General features: G+C 41.8%; 1 long non-coding RNA gene across 1 annotated transcript; it reads left to right on the forward strand.

Moving 5' to 3' along the window:
* Nucleotides 1-1083: 1083 nt before the first annotated feature.
* Nucleotides 1084-2588, forward strand: LOC142600080 (uncharacterized). The gene is made up of 4 exons (XR_012833542.1): nt 1084-1162; nt 1274-1347; nt 1431-1497; nt 2333-2588. It is a non-coding gene; the product is annotated as an uncharacterized LOC142600080 (long non-coding RNA).
* Nucleotides 2589-26357: the final 23769 nt, after the last annotated feature.

Consider the following 26357-nt stretch of genomic DNA (forward strand, 5'->3'; position numbering starts at 1 on the left):
ACAGAGTATAATGTGGTTGAAAAGAAAGAAAGGAAAAGAACAAAAAGAAGACAAATAAAAATAAGAAGCATACAAGGAGGGGTATCTTATAGCTGACCAGGATCTTGCACATAATTTACAGGTGTTCTTTACAAATGTCTGTTAAGTATGTATGTACATATTTACTACTAGTCTTTAGTCCTTTGTATTTATGTTACCAGGCCTTTGCACATGAAGTCTTTTCTTAAATGACTTCTCTCATTTACCCAACTGCTTCCTAGGTCTAAGATGTCCATTCTTTCTGTGAGACTACCAAACCCACTCTCTGCCTCTAAAGTTTTTCTTAACACTCAGGATGTCCGTCAGTGGGTTTCTGATGCCAAACCCTGTTCTCAAGTCATCTGGTCTTTGAGCTTGAATTCAGCAGAAAGGCATGAAACTCATTTGATGGGAGCGGGCAAATTACATGCTGTTTATGATTTTGGGACATACATCTGGCAAGATGTCCAGTAGAGGGCACATTAATGGTAACAGAAAGTTTGCACCAAGGTCACAGTTTGAATCTGGTCTTAGTAACTGAACTTTCCATTGCTGCTCTTAGTTGTTCTCTCGCTTGGTATTACACAGCAGTCGTCCACAATTTTTGTTGCCACTGGCTTTCATTTAGCTTCCTTCTCTCTTTCCACTCCCTATTTCTCTCCATCTTCTTCTTTCCTCTCTTTTATGTCTCATTACTTGGAATATACTTCTCAGCGTATCTGTCTTCCTGTAATTCCTAAGTCTGCTAACATTTTGTCAGTTTAACAGACACCAAATTAGATTAATAAGTAACATAGGAGTCCATACTCAGTCGCTTCATGTATTTTACATTTTCAAGTTAATCCTAGTTTGAAAATTTTTGTTTACTTTTTGTTTCATCAAAGCTGAGAGGCATTGTTCAAACCACAGAAATGTATAATTAGATACATTACACATCTGGGGTACCAGCATGAAATGGCATTAACAGACTGTTTCACTTACTCTTCCCTTGCTAAGTGGATATTTACTGGTTTTGTTGCATTGCACTTAATACAATTTCAGATCCTTTTTTTTTTCTTTTCTTCATGGACTGGCTTCTTACTCCATTGACTGTGTTAGTCTGAAAGATTCTCTGCAGAAGAAGGTTCAGCAGTTAAACTGGAATGTGAGTCATCAATATCATAGAGTTGCAAAAAAAAAGAAGTTAAATACTCTGGATAAAATAGCCTGTTGTATGTACATGCTGTATGCAAACTAATCCGTTTACTCTTTGCAGCAGTAGGAAGCCTAGACTGATGGATGAACTGTGTCTTCTGGTCAGCATACTTCGAGGAGATGGATCAACCGGAGGTGATCCAGAGGTCATAGGAAGATGTGTAGAAGACATGATCCATGAAGAAAAGTTGAATCAGCTGTGTTTGTTTATTTTACAGAAATATGGACTGAGCAGAGATGATAATAGTCTTCAAATGTGCAAAAATATGTTGCAAAGATATCAAGGTAAGAAATTGTTGTGTGCAGACATAGGGAATAAATGGATTTGAGCAGCATTTACACAAAATTAGTTTAAGAATTAGGAAACATCTTCCTGAGATTTAAGATCAGGTTAGGTAAACATCTACAGAGATTGTTTAGTAGTACATAATCCTCCCACAGGCTACAAGCATCAATGTCCCTTTTAGCCACAATGCCTGTGATTCAGTGACTCTGCTTTGAGTCGCTGTGCTGTGAAAATTCTATTCTCCTTCATAAATCATGGCGAGATATAAAATAAACCGCCCTGACTTACTCAGAAAGATCTTTGGAAAGCATCTAGCTTGACCAAAGGAGATGTAGTTTGTATCCAGGAATGCAGAGGAACACCCAAAGTAGTTGTCTCTAGGGAGTATTTCACAAATTGAACTATTTCATACTAATTCTGCAGTAACAGGTGCTCTTATTGGTCCTCACAAAAAAAAAAACAAAAAAAAAAACAAAAAAACCAAAACCTAATAAAAGGAATCTTTGCACTTTTCTAATTAGGTCAGCAATTCAAAGACTTAAGGTTTCAAACTTTATGTTTTGAAACTCCATGAACAACTGTCATTCCCTACTTCAGGTAATGTATTAGAAGTGAGTAAAACAACCTCATTGAACCCAAGTTGGCCATTAGCCTCAGGTAGTCCTACTAAGGCAGCCCAAATGAATGTAAACCAAATATTGAGTTCAGCAAGGTTTATACTGGAATCATGAGAAAATAAATTTAGTCCTGTGATTTAATCTGTAATCCGCACAATCTTCTGCTATTGTTTTTATGTTATTTAAAGAGGAATCCCTTCTCTTCCCCTTTTTCTAGGAGCCATTGCAAGTCTCTAAATCAACAACTACCTATGATGCAACAAAGGACAATCAGGACTCAGAAGTAATTTTGTTGTGATTTACATGCTTCATTCCTGTTTTCTAATCATATTCTCAGACCTGTGTAGCTGAGAAAACATCTTTTTAGTTATCTGTGTTTTCAAATGTTGAGCACAAAAGATACTATGATAGGTTTAGATTACACTTACCCCTTAAAATCATCTTTTCAAAGCTAGGTGACTGAACAGTCTTATGTGCTATTCTGTGCCTGCCTATCATGTGCTGGAATTTTTATAATATTAAAAGGAAAACTACACATTGGTAGTCCTTTTGATTCCTTCTTCAGGTAACTCTCTGCAGAGGCACTTTTCATTGTAAGAAGCTGAGGCACCTTGGTAAGAATCGTTAAAGGTAAACAGTAGGAATACTCATTAAAAAAAGAAGTGGGAGAAATATGGGGGGAGGAATCATTAGTGAGAAATAAAATGGTACAATGGTGCTCTCCTCCAACTGAGTCAGACATCAACATTTGGAGTTCTAAGGCCTAGTGAGGCTCCCATTTACCCTGCCTCATCTCCCATCCATCCATGCCCCTGCTTCAGTGCTAGACAGTGAGAGAGAATTTACTCATTTCTAATTTGAGCAGTGTGCAGATTACTCACTTCCCATTGGCTTGACAACCACATGGATGAGTTTACCTCTTTTTTTTTCATTTATCAATATACCACTGGTGATACAGTTTAATCATGTGAATCTTCTTTAGCAGTTCATCTTATTGCTTTCAAAGGTATTACTCATAATCTCTCAGATAAACCGTTAAATGCATTTCTGTCATCAGAAGAAACACGTGCCTCTGTGGGATTGTCACCAGGCTACTAAATCATCACCTCATTTAAGCATACAAAAATCTTGTAATTTCATTAATTGCAAATAATCATATAAAAACCCTGCCTTTTTTTCTTTCTGATTTCTAAACTACATTTCCCAGAAATCTTGGGGCTAGAGTCAAACTGCACATCTGTCTCTTACTATAACAGCTCCAGCTATCTGGTCCAGTCTCCTGTTAGGGAAACATCCTGAAAGGTGAACAGTAAGTGCAGAAAACCATAGAATAGCATCTTTTTTTTTCTGTCATATCAAGAAAATATTCAACAGATTTCAGCAACCAGTAAGAAACTTTATAACAGCAGCCATACATTTGGGTCATATTCTGCATCTTGTACTTGAGCTTTTAAACACTCATTTTTTCCTAAAGACAAGCCATTAAAGGACTTGATGACAACCTCTGCATAAAAATACAGGACTTTATAGGCTTTATTCATATTGAAATTATTAATTTGTATTGTATACTGCTTACTGTTTTGAGATAAATCTGTACGAATGTGTGTCCTCATGTTTGGAATACAAGTATCATCTCTCAATTTTGTGTATTTTGTTTTTAAAAATTACTCTGATGATCCATATTCATATACACTTGACAGTACATCATTGTCAGATTTCAAAAGCTAATCACATGCCTTCCGGTGCTTGATGTTTTTAAATAACAGATGAGAACCTCTGTATTTTTTTTTCCATATGTGAGAAGCCAAGAAAAACTCCTAAATGGGATTTTTTTCCCCCTCCTCCCAGAAACTACATCCCTCTAAGAAAAGAAAACACATCTAGAATTGCTATTTTTAAAATTATCCTGATTTTTTAAGTAAATCTAATAATGAGTGGGTGAGAGAGTGTAGGCATTAGTTTTGAAAGCACAGGATTGATGATACTAATGTTGCCAACCTAAACATGAGGACACTGGTTTGTTTAGCTTCCTGTCTTTTCCGCCCAGCCATCATCAAGGACCATCTACTGCTCTTACCTAGGAGGGACTGCATTTCATTTAAAGCTACAGTAATGACAGCACTGCGATATCAGTCCTTTCATTAGCCTACTTCTTAAGAGTTCAATCTGTTGCTAGTGTCTTAAACCTAAAAAAACCCTGCCCCATTTCAGGTAAAGATGAGGTCTAGTGAGTCGTTCTATAAAGCTGCGTCCAGCTAAGTTCACTATGCTCACCCTTGTGTCTGCTTTGCAATACATTTCCCCCTTTTACTCTGGTATTTTAATCTTTGCCTCTGCGCATCAGGTTTTGACTAACCTGGCTATTTTGTCACACTGCAGTTCTATGGTATGACTGTACTGGATATATTAACTTATACAGAAATGGCCAGACTTTGGAAACAATCTAGAAAGGTTTGCCACTCTTCCCTTTACAGTTTTCAACGATTCATCAGATAATGTTGTTTGTGTCATGTCCTCCCCCAGGTCACTAAATTATAATGATCACTTATCTACAAATCTTTCCTACATTTTCTTTCTATTACAATAAGCCTCTCTTTCATCAGGATTATCAGCAAAAGCTGCAGGATATTTTATCTGGCTGCAATTCAGGTTCATGTGGGGGTGCTCACATGCACCCTGCGGTATTTTGTGCAGTTATAAGCAATTTATGAGATGTTTAAAGGTGCATACTTTTCAGATTTAACTCTTCGTTTGAAACCAATGTCTGATTAATCTCAGCACAAGATTTCTGTAGAGACCAGGGTCTAAATCTTAAGTGGTGTTGACTGCTTCTACTCTTTCATCACCTTCATTGGAGGTGAAGGATCTCAGCATTTTTTTGGATGCAGCCCTAACACACCTTACATGCATTATAAAAGATGTTAAAAATATTCTTTCCAAACCAACCATAGACTTACCGAGCAAGGGCCCAAAAGGCCAGCAGCTTGCCCATTATGCCCTCCTGGCATGACACCTGCACTCCTGCACTGGGGGTTGGACTAGATGACCTTTAAGGGATCTTTCCAATCCAAAACATTCTACACTTCTATGATTATCTGAAATCATCGTGTGGCTGCCATAGTCTCCATCTCTCCCCCCATACAATACGCTCCCTGAAACCTGCAAAGCATGAGGACAGGTTACCTGATGAAGCATGCAAAACAACTCCTGTAAGACACTGGGCTTGCAGATGCTGGGCTCCTGTGATACCATTCATGATGGCAAAACATGTAAAGCATGAAACAGAAATCAGTTACTTAATGACTTCAGCAAACGAAGTCTCCATGACCCTGCCTTAGTACAAAGTCTTCGATTCTCTGTGGCTTCTAGAATCAATTTATCTTTCTGCTTTTTGAAAAGGAGGAGGGAAATAAGTATAGGTGCCACTGTCCTTGTAGCTGTGCACCCATATCTGTGTCTCCAGAAAAGTGAAGAATTGGGGGATCTTTGGAGAAAGTATAAACAGTTCCTGTAGGATTGACAGGTTTCACACCAGGGTATAAATGAAATTCTTTCGATCCTCTTTGGGTAGAGACAATGACTTTTTTCTACACATCCCTGCAAGAGTTAGCAAATTGGAAACTAACTTTGTGACCTTTACACAGTACTGTTACAAAAACATTAATAATTCCTACTGCTTGTGCTAGTAGGAAATGGTGGGACAATATTATCTGTCCATGGAGATTTTTTATTTAAAAAAGACTAGCTGTAAAGTCACTGTGTTCTCTCATAGAGTCCTAAACAAAGAAAATGCATCAATATAAACGTAATGTAATTCACACCAAGAAATGTTTTGAAATGGTCTCTGTATTTATGACAATACATGTAAGCCAATGATCATTCTTCTTTTTTTTTAATGGTTGTCTATTGACTGGTCTATCTAGAGAACAAATGCAGTCAAGAATCTAGGAATCCTCACTGCTAGATTGCCTCTTGTTTCCTCCGTTAACCTATCATCAGACATCATTTTCTGCCTCCCCAAGCTGGCACCTCAACACAGAATTGCTGATTACCAACCTTAACTGATTAGTCCCCAACATCCTTCCAAATCCAGAGCAGAGCCCCAAAATCTAATACCATTCTGTGGGGCATTCCTCACCACTTCACATTTTGTCTGCAGGGTCTCTGGATGCAGGAAAGTTTTACGCTAAGTAAATTATTCCTTCTAAAGTGATATAAAGCTTTATTTACAGAATCATTATGGGCTTGTTTGTGTGCGTGCTGGAGCTAATAGAGTCTTTTGCCTCTTGGTCTTTAGTATAACAGGAATCTTTCAAATTACAGTTGATTGTTATGCTACTGTCTACTGAGTCTCCATGAGCTGTAAACTGAGAATGTATTCATTGCTTTTACCAAACACAATCTCTTGGCTAAATGTTTCCTTATTATATTTTTTCACTCCCTTTTTTCTTCTTTTAGACAGTTGTAACTCGGTTTGATTCTAAAAGTAGTGTCACATTTCATCCACAGACAATGTCTCTTACAATCAATGAAGCATAAAGGTAAGGGGGAAAACTCCTCTTTTGGCTGACAGCTGCAGGTGTCCATTTACTTTTGGCAATTAAAAAAAAAAAAGACAGGCAATTTTCTAGAAATTTCTTTGCAACTTTCCTGTAGTTGTATGGGTACTTTTCCTTTGAAATGTGGAAACCAAATCTTAATTGTCTGTCATTCCTTAGAACTGTATTATGCCAGCTCTTGTAGAGATTGCCACAGTAATAAATCTTACTTTTTAGTGTCATAATACAGAGCAATCTGTTTTCTATATGTAGCGTAAGTATACAGTTTGGAAGAATTCAATATAGGACAATAAGTATTCAAAGGCATTTAAGGGTGGCTATTATACCTACTTACACAATAAAAAAAAAAAAAAAAAAAAAAGACTGTGAGAGAACAGAAAATGTAAGGTAGTAATTTCCAGAGAAATGGGGAAAGAACATTGACATAAGAGAAAAATGGTGTGCAGAAGAGAGTCAGCTGACAGTGAAAAGAGAAGAGATGCATTAATCAGAATAGGAGTGAAGGACAGAAAGATTTTGGAACCAAACGAAAGAGAAGCACTTTGGTAAAATGAACCATTGTAATAAAAATATCCAGGGAATACAGCATTTCTTTAGTATTTCTAAGAATTTCTTTGTAACTCAACAACTATATTTTGAAAATAAAAATGAGGGCTGGGTTCAAGAGAGTAATCCTACAGCATATGTAGTATTTCTGGAACCCACAAGACCCTGTTTCTGCTAATAATTTCCATGGATATAGCTCCCTTTTTGAAATTTGAATGTTACCTCTCCTTCAGACTGATGTGGCTTTTCTGATGGTCTTCATTGTAGATGCTGATAGACCAACTCAGTTCCTGTTGTTTTAAGTGTAGTACATTGTTTGTCAAAGCATCCTGCTGATAATGTAGTGAAATAATGCAAAGCTTATCCATAGAAATCTAACAATTGGCAAGTGGGCGCCTTCTGCCTTTTAATTCTTTGTCACAGGTTACCTCAGCTAGTCATTGTTCATGTAGTTTGTCACAACATTAAGGAAATTTAAGTATATTGAATGTGACAGACCTAGCGCTAGTCTTCACTGAATCATTGGCCTACTGAATGACTTTGTGTGAGTCATTTCCATCAGTGTGCCTTCTGCCTCAGCAAGGAGAAGGGAACTGAAATGGGATTGATGGGATTGAAAGCTGGAGAGGAACTGTTTACAAGGGCATGTAGTGATAGGACAATGGGTGATGGTTTTAAATTGAAGGAGGGTAGATTTAGATTAGATATTAGGAAGAAATTCTGTACTGTGAGGGTGCTGAGGCACTGGAACAGGTTGCCCAGAGAGGTTGTGGATGCCCCCTCCCTGGAAGTGTTCAAGGCCAGGTTGGATGGGGCTGTGGGCAACCTGGTCTGGTGGAGGGTGTCCCTGCCCATGGCAGGGGGGTTGGAACTAGATGATCTTTAAATGTCCCTTCCAACCCAAACCATTCTATGATGATTCTATGATTCTATGAACATTCATGCTAGTTCCTTCTCTATGTGCTTTGCTAACTGCTCATAGTGCTATGAAAGACAGCAGTGGTGTTATTAGTGATGCAAAAGCTAAATGGATCACAGTAGATTTGGCTGAGACAAAGCAAACAATAACAAAGCAAAAGGATATAAATATACCACGTTCTTTGGATGTTTGGACCAATTTTGCTGAATGGAAATGCCAAAACTGTAAGCCAGACCTTTGTCTTCATGGGTTGCAAAAAGTAACCAGGATGTTTTGATGCCATTACTGACAAGATTGTAAACAGTTTCTTACATAAAGGGCAGGGTATTGGCCACTCTTGTACAATTTATAATGATGGCACTTCTGAAGAAGTCATGTGTAGATGCTAATGACCGCATCAGTTCTTGCTCCTTATAGGGAATATTGCTGTTGGTGTTCTCACATGAGAGGCTTTTGTTTCTTTATCTGTTTAACTACTGATACAGGTGAAACAGGGAAAAATTACCATTTCCTCCCAAGGACAGAAACAAGTAAGGAGATCAGGCTTATCTTGTTGAAGTCATCACATGTACCTTGTGAGAGAATCGCTCTTGGCTTATTCAGGGAATTTCATGGAAGTACAAGGCCTCTGTTCTCAGTGGCCATTTCTAGTCCCTTCATAAACACTGGATACTAAAATAATGATTTACCTATCTTTCCTAAGAGCACTGAAGATTCCAGAGACACTGGAACAGGCTTCCTAGAAAGGTGGTCGATGCCCCAAGCCTGTCTGGGTTTAGGAGGTATTTGGACAATGCCCTTGATAACATGCTTTAACTTTTGGTCAGCCATGAAGTGGTCAGGCAGTAGGATTAGATGGTCCTTGTAGGTCTCTTCCAACTGAAATATTCTGTTCTGTTCTGTTCTATTCTGTTCTATTCTATTCTATTCTATTCTATTCTATTCTATTCTATTCTATCTTTTCTATTTTTAATTTTTTTTCTATTTTTTTCTATTTCTCAGTATGCAAACAGTCTGCATGAAAAAATACTTTCTTTTTCCAGTTACTTAGAGAAAATGGAAGAGTCACATTTGATTCAACCAAGATAATGGTGATACTGGTATGTAGACACATCTAAGAGGAAACAATTCAGGATGATAAAGGCATACCATTGATGCAGAAAAAATTTTCACACAGTGTGTTTGTTGCACAAAGCACAAAGTATTAAAAAAACATATGCTAAACAAGTTTCCTTGGACCTTCAGATATACAGAGCTTCCTCATTTTACTCAGGACTCAACTCCAAATCACTGCTTTAAGAGTAAACTATTACTCAGAGGTAAGAGCATGAGAATGGATACAGTGTCAAAACACACTCCGATTTATGCAACATTCTGGGTTTTGGTGGTGGCTTTTGTTTGTTTGTTTTGGTTGGTTGGTTGGTTTTATTTTTCTTCTTCATTTAAGCATGATTCATTGAATAAAAACTTCACACACAGAGAGAATTCTCACGGCATAAGACAAATCTCCAGCTATGCAAACCTCAAGTATGCATTTAAAGGAGCTCACTTGTATTTCTTTTGATAGGTCTACAACTTGCCATTTCTCTTCCTCCAGTTGTTACTGTTTTACCACTATGTTCTGCATCTGGCTTTACAAGATGCTACTGACCACACAACCCAAACTTAATATCGTCTATTTGGATTCCCACCAAGCCATTAGACCATATATCCTATTATTTTTTTGCTATTTTTTTCTCTCATTTTTTCTTTTATGTAATTCTCAATCTCATAAGAACAAGCCCAGCTCTTTCTGTGGTGCTGTATTAATGTAACTGAAACTCAGATTTACCCCTTAGAAATTGAAACTCATTTTTTTCTGTTGATACCAATAATACTTTTTCCATGGACTTCCTCATTCTCCCACTATTTTTTTATGTGACAGCAGAATATTATTCTAATTCAATCATTTTTCAACCAATCTAACACAGCCCCAAAGTGGATTAGCCAGCAGGCACTGGTAGACTGCACATCCATCAGCTGACAGCTAGAAAATCACTGGATAATTAAATCCAGAGAGAGATCCAGAAAGGGAAGGGAAGGAACAATTCATGTCTCCTACTTATCCATCTGTTGCTGTTCACTCCATACAATTGAAGATCAGCTCCTCGGCCTTTCTTCTCCCAGCCACCCGAAGCTGGAAGTTGCTTCCACCCCTGGGGCAGGAGAAACAATGCTTTGAGAAACTGAATGCGACATAAGGGAGAAGAGGAGATGTCTGATCCCCTCTCCCCTTTTTATCCCTAGGCAGGAAGTTTCTTCAGAAGTCATACCAATACTACATTATCTACAAAGGGATTTGCACCATGATGGCTGTGTTGATGTAACTACAGCACAGCGTGCAACCCTATGGCTTGCAAGTCCTGATTGCGGGCATTCCGTAAACCATCTGTCCTAAAAGCAGGACAATATATGATACCTTACTGTTACAATGAAGGAAATAATAGAATGTCATAATTCCATTACTAAGTGCTGATGTTTTTCTACTTTGTGTGCATTTTTATAATGAGGGTTTTTTTAATTCTTCACATTTCATCATGTTTTCACAAAATAAGGGGGTGAATCAGATTTTTGTGAGCTTAATTTCTCTCTTTCTCTCTCCCCTCCTTTCTTATCTCAAGTAAATGTCACCAGAAGATGCAAGTGTGCAGGTTCTCTAGTCATGATTTCTTTTAATCATGTTCCTTTTCTAAGCAGTTATTCTTAGATTGCAGAAGTTCTCTTCACAATAAAGAATGAACTTGGACTTGTATGTTCTGTTCATAACAGGAGGTCTTTTTTCAAGCTGACTGAAAAATACTATGCTAATACTAATACTCATTAGTATGAGCATTATTATTTCTATTCTTTGAGAAGGCTATTTACCATTTGTAAATAGTACATTTGTATTTACTATATTTTCTATATAATTTTCTATATAATTAATTGCATTATGATGTTCATCTACCTGAATGTGACTGGTTATAAAATGCGTAGACCTTTCCCCTGCTGTACCAGTATCCCACATGCTGTCTTTTCCTTCCAGTGTTGTCAGAACTGCCACACTGTAAATGCTGCTTGATCACCTAGTCTTGTCAGTGAGTTAAAAAAAAAAACAAAAAACAAACTTCTATGAAAGCAAGAGGTCCATTTCTCCTTTTGGATACCTGCCAGCAAATTAATTGGTGGGGGAAACGTGGTTAGGATTTGGGTTTTCCTTTTCCTGCCTTAAGGAGTGGCTGTGGAGGGAGGCTTGAGGAAACTACTTTGGTAGGAAGAAGCTAAAAGGTTTTGTTAGTTGCTCTGTGTGCATGAGACAGATCCTGTAGCGCATTTTTGTCAGTCTGAAATAAAATAGCTTTTTTAATGGTGTAGACCTCTCCCTGCTGCCCAGAAGGTGCCTTGAACAATTGGAGCAGAGTGGGAATTCCAGGTGAGGAGGAAGATGAAGGAGCCACAAGGCCTCCAAAGGACTCAGGCTGCCCATTCCACAGACCTCTAGCTCTTGTGCTAACATTTTAAAATAATCCTCTGGCATTTAAAATAAACCTAATTTTCTTCTCCTTGGACCACGAATAAAGTAACATTACTCCTTAACTCTTCAGATCCAGCTCTTTAGACAGAGGCATACGACATCTCCCTTTCTCCAACTCCAAAAAGGTGTTTTGTAGGGTATGGCTTTATTTCTTTAACTGATTGAAGTAACTCATGATTAAGCAGTACCCAAAACAGGCCAATCCAGACATCTTGACTTTATAACTTGCCGTACCTTAAAGCCAGAAGCACCAAAGTGACCGACGGCTTGCGAGTGACCCCCAAAAGAGGCACTGGCCACCTCCCCGCCACCTCACACAAGATGGCGCCACAGATGGCCCGGGGTGGGATGGCAGCAGGCTGCCTGCCCTAAGCCTTGCTGTTTTCAGGGACTTATGCTCAGCTCTGCATTCAAATATATTCATCTGAAAGGTCAGGAGAAGGGCTTTCGTAACAAATTATGGTTCCACTGGAATAAGTCATGCTAAAGATAAAATGACACTTCTGTATCTGGAAACTATACATACGCAATTGCTAATTGAAGTGTCTAAGTGTGATTACAGCTGCAAACATTTTTTTGAGATGTAATGCTGTTGGTGTTATTTTGTGGTACTTCAGACAGCATTGTTTGTTAAATGATATGGGTCAGCGTTTACATATGGAAGTTGAGCTTCTCCATGTCACCGCCTGCTGCGGCTAGATTTGTGTGCTTTGGCACCAACGCCATATCGACATCCGAGTGCTAGTGAAGTAAATGGGAAGGGGGCAGCTCAATACAGCACCATGACGCTGCGTAATGATTGCAGCACCTTCCCAGAGGAGACAGACCCCCGAAGGCACCGGGTGGCAGCCCCAACAGAGGCCAGCTCAGCTTTACAAATGCTGGAGTATTAAGGGTCTTCTTCCTCCCTCTTGCTCCAAGCTCACCCTTCCCAATCCAGAACAGGCTCTGACCTCCCGACTTCTTCATGGCACGTGCTGCGCTACAGCTTTTTGTATACATGGTTGCACAAGGAAGGGGACGATGAGCACTCGATCCCAACAGAAGACATCCTTCTCTCTTGCAGGACAGCAAGTCGTGCCAGCCAACCATAGCGGTGCTGCCATGGATTGCATTCCTCAGTTTACTCGAGGGACGAATTCATCCGTACCCCTCCTTTTCTTCTATGAAATCCCAAACCATTTGAATACCTTAAACGGGTATTTCAGTGCAGGAACACAGTGTCAGCAACACTGTATGTAGATACTATCAGCTAATCTTTGCTTTTTAAAAGTAAACTTAGAATAAAGCCTTGATTACCTGCATAATTAATCCCCATTCACAGGAATTTGCATGCCTGAATAATTAAAGAATTAGGGCCTAAAAATGAAAAGCAAGCAAAGCCTGCATTTTTGTACTTGAAAAGCTTCAGTGGCAATCATGATAGTTCACAGCACATAAATAATTCAAACTGAGCTTCCCCGCTTTTTTTTTTCCTTGCAGAAATCCTCTTAGTGCTTCCTAATTAAATGAAAATATTTTATAAGCCATCATTTTGTGACATCACAAGAATATTTTAAACTCTGGATTAGACAAGCTGGATTTACATTTTCGGTATTTGCAATCAGATATTTGGAGCTATTTAATGGAACTATAAACCGCCACAAAGTGGTGATAAACTGGGCCCATTCTTTTAAAATGAATGAAAAAATCTATCTTGTGTTTGTCAGCTGAGTTTAACTCAACTTGTAATTTTACTCAGCAACTCAGCACTTTTGCCTTAAAACTCTCAGGCTGTAAATAAAAGAAATTTGACAAAATCCTGACAAAAATTATACAAACAGCAGGTGTATGTGTGGGGGGGAGGGAATATATTGCAGGATGCCAAATCAGCTTTGAAAGATGATTTTTTAATTATTATTTTTTCCATTTTTCACCGTAACCGTTTCCCTCCGCTTGCCCGGTGCCTCCAAGGGCTGGTCCCGGCCCGGAGCAGGAGGCAGGACCCCCGGGACAAGGGGTCTCGCCACCCCGGGAGGAGACCCCGGCGGCGGGTCGGGACGGGGCGGCGTGCCCCCTGGGCGGCAGCAGAGGGCGCCCTCCGCTCGCCGCGGGCTGTGCCGGCCTGTCAGCGCGCGGAGAACGTTCTGGAAGGGGGTGTTTACGTCTTCCGCCCGTTACCCTCCGTGAGGGCGCGAGCCGCGGTGGGCGGGCGTCTACCCATCGGGTGTCCCTGTCCCCCGGCACGGCCGGGGAGCGTTACCCCGTCCCCAGCGGGTTCTGACTGAACACCAGCACCCCTCCGCCCCTACAGGCGCCGCTGCCGTTGCGTGTGAAGACGCGGACTTGCAGCGGCCGTGACGGCGGCGGGGAGGGTACGACATGGCTGTGCCTAGTTGCAGTTTCCCAGTTAAGCGTATGCGAGCGGCAGGTGGGGGAAGAGGCTTGTTCGCTCCCCCTTTGGGACGAAGCGCGGGTCACTCCGCTTCCAGCCCGGCCCCCTGTCCGCCTTCGGAGGCGGAAAAGAAACGCTGCGCTCCTCCGCGCCCCTCCTCTAAGCCCGGGTGCAGCTGCGCAGGGCTGGCGCAGCCGCCTCGGCTCTGCCCGGCCCCGATGGCAGGCGGCCCGGATCCCGCCTTTCCCTCGCCTTCCTCCATTTTCTCCCTCCGCCCTTTGCCGCGCTGGGCTTTCCGCGCTGTCCCCGGCCCCCCCCGCGCTGTGCGTGCCGGGGAGCGCAGCCGCCAGGAGGCAGATGTCCTCGTCTCCCCCCTCCCCCGGCCGCACGCAAGCCCTGACAGGACGCGGCCGCCTCGAGCCCGCCCTTTTCGTCCGGGCCAGCGAGGGGAGTGCGGGGGTTGTTACCGGCCGGAGGTGCCGCAGGAGGGCGGCGGGGCCCCGCCAGGTGCCGGCCAGCGGGACCCCGGATTTGCGAGGCGCAGGCTCGCCGCCCCGCTGCCTCCCCCCCGCCATAGGAGGGGGGAGGACCCGACGGCAGCACGCGGACATCTTTATTTTCGGTCCTCCCCCCCCCCCCCCCGGCGGGCTGGGTGACAGGCTTATTTTCTTCGAGGGCCCTGCCTGGAAATAAAGACTCGACAGGGTTGCGATTGTCCACCCTTACTATTTTTTTTTTAACTTTTCGGCTGTCTGAAACTGCAGCGCTCTCGCTGAACGAGCGCGGGGCGCGGGGCTGTGACTGCCTAGCGGCGGTGTCGCCATCCGAAGGACGATCTCTTCCTCCGTCTCCATCGCCAAGCCCTTGCGGTTTCCCCGCAGGCAGGACCGGCCTCCCCGGGCGCCCCCGGGGCAGGGCTGGGTCGCGCTTCGCAGCCGGGCGGGGGACCCTGGGGGTACAGCGCGGAGAAACCACCTTGTCCCCCGAGCAGTTACTCGGCTTCTTTGCAGTCCCCAAGTTAATGTGTTTATTACCGTTTGATGTAATAAACTACCGTCCACTGTCCTTTTTTTTCTTTTCTTTCTCTTTTAAACACAAGAACCGGGGCCTGCGTGGTGACTGTTTAAAATGGCGAGGGTGTGTGCGTGTTGCTTCTGTGGAGTGACCGTCTGTTCCTGCTTCTGGTCTCCTTTCGATTTGTACTGCCTTAATTCCGAGAAAATACCAAAATGTGAACATCCAGAGTGCCCCTGTCTGCCCTTTGCCTCCCTAGTAATTGAACACGTAATATTCAGGGTCCTCGAAGTGTATTTTAAAGACAAGGTTGCTGAAATCATACTAATTCTTTAAAAACAGTCACACCGATTATTTAAAAATATATGCATTGCTCCCGTGTCACAATTTTTAATAAGAGTATATCGCTACACCTCCCGAACTCTGTATTTTTTTACTGTTTGTGAAGGTCAGTCCTGGGATTTAAAACTTCCCCGGGTTAAACTGTGCATTTTAATTCTGGCAGCCAAGCCCACGGTCGTTACTCATGAGGAGAGGTAATAACCGGGGAATGTACCATTATAAAATACTCCGGAGGTATCATGGAGAGAATGGTACAGTCATATTTTATCACTGTGCTTTATCATACTGCCTAGATTCACCGAGGGATCGTTCTGTTTAATCCATTTTTACTAAGCATTGTATAAACCAGACATAAAGACAATGCGTTGCTAGAAAAGATGCTTCTGTTACTGACTTTGCATTACCTCGGGTCTAATTTGTTCCCGATATATTTAAAATGCATTTTTCTCATAAAATAAACGTCAATCAGAATAACTTAATCTTGGGCATACCCCTTATTTAACACTGAGCTGTTTTAGGACGTTGTACAAGGCCCAGCGTAGAGAGATGGGATTGCTGCCTTGTGCAGAAAAGATAAGAGACATTGCAGGGACAAAAAAAAAAAAAAAAGAAAAAGAAAAAAGTTCGTTCCCTCCGTGGTGGGAGCGTCGTGAAGGAAAATCTGAGCAACAGTTCAGTCATTAGGAATAGGTCGTGCTATGTTGCTGACCGCCCGTCCTAAGCTTTTGGTTCCGCGTGGGGGTTTTGTCTTTTTTTTTTTTTTCTTCTTGCTTTGCTTTACTGAGATCTCAGTGTTTTGATTTTTGGGTCTGCAGTAATTTTAACTGTTTCTGTTGCTAATTTAACGATCAGGGAGGGAAGCGTGCGGGCCCGATCCTGCAGCTTTGCCCGCCCCCCCCCCCCCCCGGCATGCGCAGGGGCAGAAGGACCGGAGATTCCCAGCTGCTCCCCGTGTCACCCTGATCGTGCCGTGGTTTCCTCTGTTCCCCCGTGGGCTTAATGTGTTCCACTGCATCTGAAGTCTGTTAGCTAGGCGCAGAGCTGGGTTTCAGACACAGCACGGTTAAATTTTAGGGGACTGAGGGGGTTTTTTATGCCCTCGCCTCAGAGCAAAAAACTGATGGGTTGCAAAGGCCGGACCCGGACGAAAAGAAATCTTGGGCGTCGGGCGGCATCACTCGGTTCTCGTCCCCCGGCAGTTTTGCTACGGGGTTATTACTCGGTCGCCCTTGTTCCGTAAATATCCCCTCCCCGGGTCGGTGCCGATGCTACGGGGATTACAGACGAGTGTTACTCTGCCGATATGCTTCCTAGGACGGCGGTAGGGATGGACTGGCTGTGTTTCCAGAGGGAATGAGCGACTTTGCAGGTCGTGCTCTATAGTGCGGCTGTCACTGTGCTAACATCCCCTAAAATAATTTTTCGTTTATGATAGCTTTTTTTTTTTTTTTTGGCTTTAACTTTCGCACACTTTCTGCAGTGCTCACGTCTGTTAATGTCATCTTTGGAACGTGGTACAGTGAATTGGGGATTGAAACGAAGTCGTAGAGCGTCTTGTTTGTTAATGTAGGTGCTTAAAGTTAAGTTATTTAAATCCATAGTTAGGCCTTTATTGAAAGGTGGCCTGTTTTCTCCTCAGGCTTCAGTATCCAGCACCTTCTAGTGAGATCAGCAGGAATAGTGAGTGCTCAGCAAGTGGGAAAATACTTTTATTTGTATCAAAAATGGAACTAGGTGCCTAAATGTAGTGTTCGTCTTGCAATATGTGGGACCAGCTCTGTGTTTTTCTATTTGAGAGCCCTCTCGCTTTCTTCTAATAGTACATATTATACCCACGATAAATGGAGAGTGACTGGAAATTGCAATGAAGTTTCAGATAAATAAGAACTTTCATGGAGCATTGGTGATTGAATAACATGGGTCATCAAAACAGTTAATGGGTCGTTAATAAAATAATTTATTTGTAACATGAATGAAAGCAGAATATTGCGGGGTACTTGATAATTCAGTTTAAGCCCCTTTTACTCCGCTTTGGCAGGAATATTTGCTGAGCCCCTGGTTTGTTTCTGCTGCGTGGGAATATTGGCTTACTGAGAAACTAGCGAGCACGGCGGCTGGGAGCCCGCTAACACCTTTGTCCGTCGGTCTTGCTGTCCGTCGGTCTTGTTCGGGCTCCCTGCAAACTGAGACGGCAACCGGGGGGCAGCTGCCACGCGTGTCCCCTTTCCTCTCCCCACGGCCGCGCAAGGCAGGAATGCTGGCGGGGAAGGTGGGGAGAGGTGCCGGTGAGCTTTCAGAGCGGATCTGTGCCGCTCGGGCAGGGAAACGAGCCTAAACGAGTTAAATCCTTCCCGATTTAACAGCGCTTCCCTGGGAAGGTACAGGCGGCTCCGAGCCCTACCACTAGTGCACCCGCGTGGGAGAATTGGATCGTACGTATTCGGCATCCATCTCTTCTCGCAAAGCTGAAGGGAGGAAGGAAAAGAAACCTGGGTCCTGCACAAGGGACACCCAGCAATTCTCGTAGGGCCTCATTCTGTTTCCACATAAGTCAATAGAACTTTTGTCCTTCACTTCATTAAAAAAGTATGGTCAGGCCCTCCTCATAGCCTCCATTTCTTTTTTCTTCTGGAAATTCTTATTAATGGTAATAAACACAAAGTGGGCAATTGGGGGAAAAAAAACCCAAGCCAAAACCCAACCCAAAACAAAACACAAAACAGTAAAAGCCCGAATTAAAAAAAACAAAAACAACCAACCAACCAAAAAACCCACCAAAAACCTACAAGCAAAAATACTTTGTAAAGTATGTGTTGTAAAACCTGTTCATTAAAAATAAATTATTTCTAAATAAGGAAAATTAATAGCTATCGTAGTCCTGTAACCTAAACCGCTTACTTCTTAAACTGTTAAGGTCATATTAAGGTTCCGTACATCTGTAATACCGTGTTGCTAACAGATCTTTAACATCTACGGTTTCAGCCAATATTTTAACTACAAAAATAACAATTAGGTGATCGGGATTTTTAGAAATGTATCGTGTGTTGCCTTGTAAGCCCGGGGACATTGGTTTCTCCCCCCGCCCTAATTTTTGCCATCGACTATCAATTCTTCAGCATCAACAAGCTTCCCTGGAAGGTACTGACAGTTTTCGGGAATGGTCTGTTACTTTCCAGTCATTTCCAGATAAAGTCCGATGTGGTCTCATAATTAGTTCCTGTATTTATATGTTTATGGTTTAAAACTAATTGTGGCAAAGCAGCCCTTGATAGTTGAACGTTTATAATCTATAATGTTGATTAGCTTCCCAACAGGGAGCTGTCGTCTGTATTTTTCCCCCCAATTTTACTACTGCTTCTAAATAACTCTGCATCCTTCCAGCAGAAAAGCCGGCGTGGCTTCTAAAATTATTTAACGCGAAATAACGACGCGTTTGAGCATCCACAAAGTACTCATTTCCAGTATCTGTCCTTAATCTATTCCCCCAAATCACATCCCACGTTGTCTTCAGGGCAGGCGTTGGCTCTCCCGTCTCTTCCTGTGTCCTATTAATAGGACAAATCCGCCTGCACATGACCCTTCCTACAAATATTCGGCGACAGTTTGCTTTGACTTATCGCTGGCTGCAAAATGTTAATTAAAAAAGCCCCCTCTCTTTTCCTTTTTAAACCACTTCGGTGGGGAACTTGGGGTGAAAGAGTCGCATGCGTGTATGTCTACAAGCCAGGTTAGGTGCAGAGCCTCGCCCGCACCTTGACAACAAAAGTCTGCTGGCTTTTATTAAATAAATTGTGTTTAGTTTTCTTTTTTTTTTTTCCCCGAGGAAATGTGTTTTGGTTGGTATGCAAAAATGCAGAGCGGCCATCAGGGACTTGCCGCTTATTTCCCCAAACTTTCTCAAGCCTTGTCAGGGCGGGAGGTGGAAGTACTTATTTAAAAAGCCTCCTTTTAAATAAAAAATAAAAAAACCTTTTTGTGTGTGTGTAAAAGTTTACTTAAGAAAAAAACCACACTTTTTTTTTTTTTTTAAGGTAAATTTATCCTTAGCTGAGGAAGAAATCCAGCGCCTGCTGCCCCCCGTGGAAAGGATGCCGAGAAGAATAGATGGGGGCAAAGGCGAGATAAAAACCCCGTTAGCATCATCGCTGTAACCAGGTACGGACGAGGATCACCCACCCCGGCGGGGTATCTCCTTAGCTAAACTAAGCTAAACTGCGGGGGGGGGGGGGGCGCTGCAGGTCCGCCCCCCCCGCTAAAAAGCCGTACCTGCTTTTCTGTCAGGTCTCTTGATGGACGATGCATTTGCTGGAAAATGGGTCATTTTGCGAAGTATTAGGAATGAAGGAGAAACAGTTGGTAAAGATGAGCTGGGAAGCTGCCTACACAGACACACACACACACACACACACCCCCCATCACCTCATCTCCCTTTTTTTAGGGGTTAAAACTAGAATGTATTTCGCCCGCAGGTACCTAAAGGAATAACTCTGCGGTTTGCTCTCCCGTTTTGAGCTGTCGGCCCGTTTTCATTCGTATGTAGGCTTGTGTGTGTGCGCTTATGTGTTTTGTTTCTCAGAAGTAGCTACAAATTACTTGTTGTTATTTATTGTAAAGATGTAAAAAAATCTGAATTCGCTGTTTGATAGCAGAAAGGACTCCTCACTGTCCTGGCAATTAAAATAAGGGGGTCGACTGTAGTATCTTACGGGAGAGGTGCTTGAAATCAAGAATGCTGCTTTTTTTTTTTTTTTTTTTTTTTTGAGGCTCTTCCCGCTTAGTATTAAAGTCATGTAGGAAGAAGACATTTCTTCGTGCTTGTTTAGGCTAACCCTCCCTTGGAAACTCCAGACCGGAGGGAAACAGGGGCGCATGGTTTGCTGTTTGGTGGGTTTTTTGGTTTTGGTTGGGGTTTTTTTGGTTGGGGTTTTGGTTTGGTTTGGTTTTTTTTGAAAGATGTTTGTCACGCTGCAACCGTTATTCTGAGGAGCCTGCGATGTTTTCATTCACCGCCCGGTTTTCAAGGCTCCTTTCTTCATATCGCAGCCCGGCTCAACTTGAGACTCCGGAGCAGAAATAAGGGGGGAGAGGGGGAAGACAAAAAAAAGACAAAATACAGTAAAAAAGAAAGCAAGCTTCCCCCTTCCCTCCCCATCACCTAAGGTGACCCCCAAGCAAGGTTCCCCTTGTCCCGCTTCGTCGCTCTGGGAAATTACCCCTCGTCCCGTCGGCACGTTTAAGAGTGATTTTAATCTGTCTGAACTTTGAAACAAAGCTGGTTTCCAAAGGAAATTTCCACTACTGCTGCTGCCTCGCACCAGAGGGCGCCGGGAGCCTTCCCAGGCTGCTGCCTGCTTTCAAGTGCTGCTGGAAATTAACTCTTTGGGCTCTCTCCCTAAAGGCTTTTTTTTAACCTTTTCCTTTTAAAAATATACAGCCTTACTCTAACATATCTTTTTGTAAAATGCGGGTTGGGTGTTTCTGTTTCGTTTTGGGTTTGTGGGGGGATTTTTTGCCGCCCTTGTATTGCCCTTTCCCAGCGCCGCAAGAGCTTCACCCTCCCGCAGCAGCCCCCCGAGGAGTCTCAGGAGATTTACAGCTTCTCTCCGTCTCTGCTAAGTTGGTTCTAATTAAGTCACTGGATCACGTTTGCGTGACATTACCGTGTTTTCCCTCATAACTGTCTGGGATAAAAGTTTGTCTGGCTGTGTTTAAGCTTAAAGGGTCACTTAGGGCTCTTCAAGCAGAACAACACTGAAGCATGACACCAGAGGAAAAGAAGCGAGTAAAACATTCAAAACGATTTTACTTTAACACCTGTAGTGTTTAGCTTTGTGCCTAAAGGGTGCGAAGCAAACCCCTCGTATTAATGCTTTTTTTTACACTGAGACCTAAGGAAATTCAAAGTTAGGTTTCCCATGGCAACTGTCGCAGGGGCACGTTGTGAGGACATCACATTTGTGCGTGATGCCTTAATGACTGTGTGGGGTGCTGTGTTGTTACATCCTTATGGACCTATAGGCTGGCATATGCACAACTGCACACGTACAAGATTGCTTTGTGTCTTGTGCTGGGTACCTGCCTGCTTTTAAACCAGTGGGAGGGAAGTATCACGCTAGAGTTTGTCACAGTTCAAAGAGTAATACAATAATACGTAACCTCAGCCCAAACAGCAAATACTTCAGGAAATTATAGAAGACTACCAGTAACAGGGGATTATAAACCCTAAACTTTACCAAGAGCATTTCTTATGTTTATCTGCATAGGTAAATATTGTTGCTCACCCACTGAGACACAGTTTTCATGGCAATGTAGGTTGATTATTCACTGAAAAAAATCAGGAAGGCAGCCTGGAAGGTTTTTTTCAGTGTAACTTGTTTTATTTGTACATGGTATATCTGACTGTATATATAAAAAAGTAGTGAACAGAAATTATAACAAAGAGCAGGTGGGCAAATCTTTATTTTATTTATTATAGCAGTCTGTTTCCAAACATAATACTCCAGATTTTGATGAGCAGTTCTCATTCTCGCTTGAATATTTAGGAAGCAATTTAGCTGCTTATTTTATACACCTCACCCTTACTCGCTGAAATGTGCTCAGTTGAAAGCTGCAATGCAAGTATTTCAGAAACTACTCGCTGCTTACATATTAAAGAGAAAAGACGCAGGCCTGAATGTTGATATTGTGTGACTCCTGTTCTAATATGACACGTATGATGCAAAAAATGCTCAGACTTTTTTAAATATAACTTTCAGGAGGCACATATATGTGTTTGCTGCATGACCAATATATTTGTGCTACATTTAGCAATACCAAACTAGATCAGCAACCCATCAATGTGGGCTCTGGACATATGCACAGTAGGTAGTTTCCAGTGGAGCTTATAATGCTAAATAAATGGTCAGAACAAAAAGGAAGAGAAAGAAATTTCTATTATTATTCCCATCTGAGATTTTTGGGAAAATTAATTTCATACTAGCCAATGCTTAAGTTTCTACAAAAATCTTTGATCAAATGAGCAACTAAAAAAAAAAAACAAACCAAACACCTTTTTCCCAGCTCAGTGGCTTCATTGCAAGTTTAGTTTTCCTTTAGTTTTCTTTAAATATACGAAACTATACAGCTAACTGAGAAATGTCATTATTTTTCATTCCTGTAGGGGTTTTTCCCCTTAATTTCAGCTTTTAGATGTGCCAGTTGAAAACCAGCTGTTTGAGATAAATGTCTGTGGTCAGATAAATCCAGTGGATGCAGTTAAAAAGATGGGCAGGTATGCAGTTTTCCTGGGTTATAACTGTTCACTTTGTGAGGACTGCTGTCCTGATGCAGCTGATATTCTAAGGGATGTCAAACAAGCTCTTTGGAAAATACACCGCTAAGAAATGCAGTGGAGGATACTTTAGAGAAAACCTTCTGCTGTTACATTAATATTTAGGGCACTGTAGCAGAAGAATATCTGAAAGACAGGAGAGGGGGGAAAAAAACCAAACCAATTCCAAACCAAAAAACAGAAGAAGGAAGAATAAACAAAATATTAGGACATGTCATTTTCGTGTTTCCTGTAACCTTTATCAAGAAGCTAAATATGCTTTTGCTATTCTCATATCACTTAAGGCTCAATAGAAATGCAAAATGCATGATCTAAAAAATTATTAAAACAAACAAACATAAAAACCAACAAAGAAAAAGATTTTAATACTGGAGGCTTGGGGAAAAACGCAGTTTAAGAGAAATGGTGTTTGTCCTTGTGCTATTTAAATTAAAACATGGATTTTAAAAATTTATGGGACTATTTCCTCTGTCAATCATAAAAAAGCAAATGGATCAAAGGTTGCTGAAGAAGATCAAAGTTTACTCAAACTCAAATCCCTTTAATGGATCAGATTTTATCACTTACTAGTTCATGTTGAGTTTTATCTTTGAAGTGTGTGCATAAGGTGAGAATTTTTGTCTCAGAGCAAATAAGACAGTGTGTTGGATATTGTGAGAAAGGACCCTAAAAAGCAACAGAATTTTCCAATAATAAACTTAGAAATAACACTGCTTCTCTGTGCCCGGTGTGCTGTGCGTGGTGGAACTCTGATATTCAGAGCCCACTTACTTTTACGTGCACAGAGGTCTCAATGGGTGTTAATGTCTGGCCATGACAGTGACTGTCACTTGATAACTTGCTTGATTTTTTTTGGGGGGGGAGGGATTTGGAGAAAATTCTTGACTCTTAGAACAAAACAGGAAAAAAAAAATCATGTTTAAATACCTCTTGGCCCTTATGCCATTGCCATTGAAGCTGATGGTAAAAATCCTCTTTGACTTTACTGGGAACAGGACTGAGCCTTTTTAAATACTATGGTGTAATATAAATCTTTTAAGTCTTAAATATTTCCATACAGTGGAGCAAAGAAGTCTCAAACGTCATCAGAAAGACTGCTTCTTGTTAGGCTGTTACAATGTGCTATTTCTGTTCAAATAACGTTTACTAATATGAGAGACAAATAGATTTATACAATTTGGAAGTCTGACACTACAGTTGGGTGTTCACAGCTTTTATACATTATGGTATTTATGAAAATAATTTTAACTCTTTGGTTGCATAAAACAAAGTACAGATGTTTCCCAGCAGCATTTCCTCATCAGGCCTTTTAGCTTAGCCTTACTGGAGTGTTGCATAGGATTTAGTTACAGTTAAGCTCAAATCAAAATATTCCAAGAGTACGGAGGCACTACGTGGCAATGCAGGGGTAAGAGGAGGGAGGAGGGACATGGAAGGAGGAAACAACCTTCTTCTCCAGCAGTCCGAAGTCTTCCACCTGTGACACCTCAGAGAACTTGGCTGTGGGTTTAAAAAGGTTTAAGTGAGAGAACAATAGCAGAAAAAGCCCTCAGAATATCCTGTTCTGGGAAGGTCAGGGAGGTTTCCTTCTCCAGATATACAGAAGCTCCAGGGTTCAAAACTGAATCTGTCTGTGCTCCTGAGTTCTGTGTGCTGTAATGTTCTGCCCAGCACCCTGTCCTCTCACCCAGGGAAACACAATTTCAATGAATTAGTTGTTTGTTTGTTTTCCCCTGGAGTTAGTTTGACTGATACTGAACAGCATTCACATAGTCATTCAGGTCTTATCAGTGACCTTCTAACAGGGAAGTATTGTTGAAGTGACCATTTACTGTGCTGTGTCCAACTGTGGTCTCTTGTCAGACACTTAATTGTAAGCTCTTCAGGAGAGGAACTGTCTTTATAGTTGGTGTCTTCACAGCATCTTGTCTAAGTGGCCCAGGATTACATATATTGGTGACAAGCTGCCCTCATCTGAAGAAAGACAGGCCAGTCTTTCCAGATCCATATTTCCAAGTAGATGATAATTAGAGAGAGATTAAAAAAAAAGGAAAAAACCCCACAACAACTCCCCTCCCCCCCCCACCCCAAACCCCCCAAGAGGAAAAGTGAGAGGGGGCAGTATGTATCTTGGTGAGGAAGGAGACTTTAGTTGTCTCTGCACTTGCATTGTCTCAGGAAATATCTGCTGCTCCTTGTAAGAAATGCATGCCCTAAAAATGTTTAAAGGTGTACTACAAGGGAAACCAAAGCAAAAAATGTCAAGCTATAAAACTGTATGAAGAAATTCTTCACTGTGAGGGTGGCGAGGCACTGGAACAGGTTGCCCAGAGAAGTTGTGGAGGCCCCCTCCCTGGAAGTGTTCAAGGCCAGGTTGGATGGGGCTTTGGGCAATCTGGTCTAGTAGAGGGTGTCCCTGCCCATGGCAGGGGAGTTGGAACTAGATGATCTTTGAGGTCCCTTCCAACCCAAACCATTCTATGATTCTATGAAAGATATCTTTCTGTGAGAGGGTTTAAACTGTGGCCTTTTTAGAGAAAAAAGAAATACTACCAACAAAGCCATGATGAAAGCAGAGGAAACAGAAAATACTTCTATAATGGTATTTGTACATTTAACAGCAGTTGAGGAACCTTTCCTTGTGCTTTGCCCCTGATCTTGAAGAACATCTTAACCAGATATCTCTTAGGACTGTAGTAGTACCACATAGATCACTGCTTCATGTGTTGTGGGTCAAAAGTGGTCCCAGCTGTTAAAGGATAACTATCAGCAGAAGCTCGAAGCCCTTTAAGTCAATGGCAGCTTGCTTCCTCCAGTAAGAGGAGTGAAAATGCTCTATAATTGCATCCTGAAAGTGTTTACTGATATCTGGCTTTAATCACTGAAAGCAGTTCAGTCTCTCTTTGGGAGAGGAGTGAGCTTAAACATTTACAGGTAGTGATTACAGCTAGTTATGCCTTCCATATCTTCAGGACCTGAACTGCTGCTGGTTCAGAGACTTGCATGAAGATATAAAAACTGAGTTTCACATTCAAACACTGGGAAAACATGGAGATGGATATGATCAATACCAAAATAGTTCATAGGATTATAGATCTGCACATAAATACAAGCATAAAAATGACCAGTTTTTTACCAACAAAGCTCTTTGGGCATACTCTAACTGTATGAGGAAGAAATATTGTATTTACTGTTCAAATTAGTGTGACAGTCCATTTTGACTCTTATCTTTTCCTGGAAAGAAAAAGGGATTCTTTCTGTGGATATTAGATTGCATGGGATGGAAGTAGAAATCTCAGTGGGATTTTCAGGTAGGGAAGCAATGCAAGACTGGGATTGTACACATGCACTGGCATCAGCAGAGTTTCCGTGACTCTCTTGTTGTTGCTTTTGTTTAGTACCTCACCTAACCATGTTCGTATCTGCGACTGAAACCCTGAAGCACTGTCAAGTAACACAAGTGCAAGAGGAGAATCGGTACAAAAATAATCTACATATTACTTGTTTTTCACCTAATATACAACTGAAGCTAAAGCTGCTAAAATATTCCTCTTTTCATTACTTCACTGTGGCAAAATCCACTCCTTTACCTTAATGTCAGCTTT

Source organism: Balearica regulorum, chromosome 1 (assembly GCF_011004875.1).
Source record: "Balearica regulorum gibbericeps isolate bBalReg1 chromosome 1, bBalReg1.pri, whole genome shotgun sequence".
NCBI classification, from domain to species: domain Eukaryota; kingdom Metazoa; phylum Chordata; class Aves; order Gruiformes; family Gruidae; genus Balearica; species Balearica regulorum.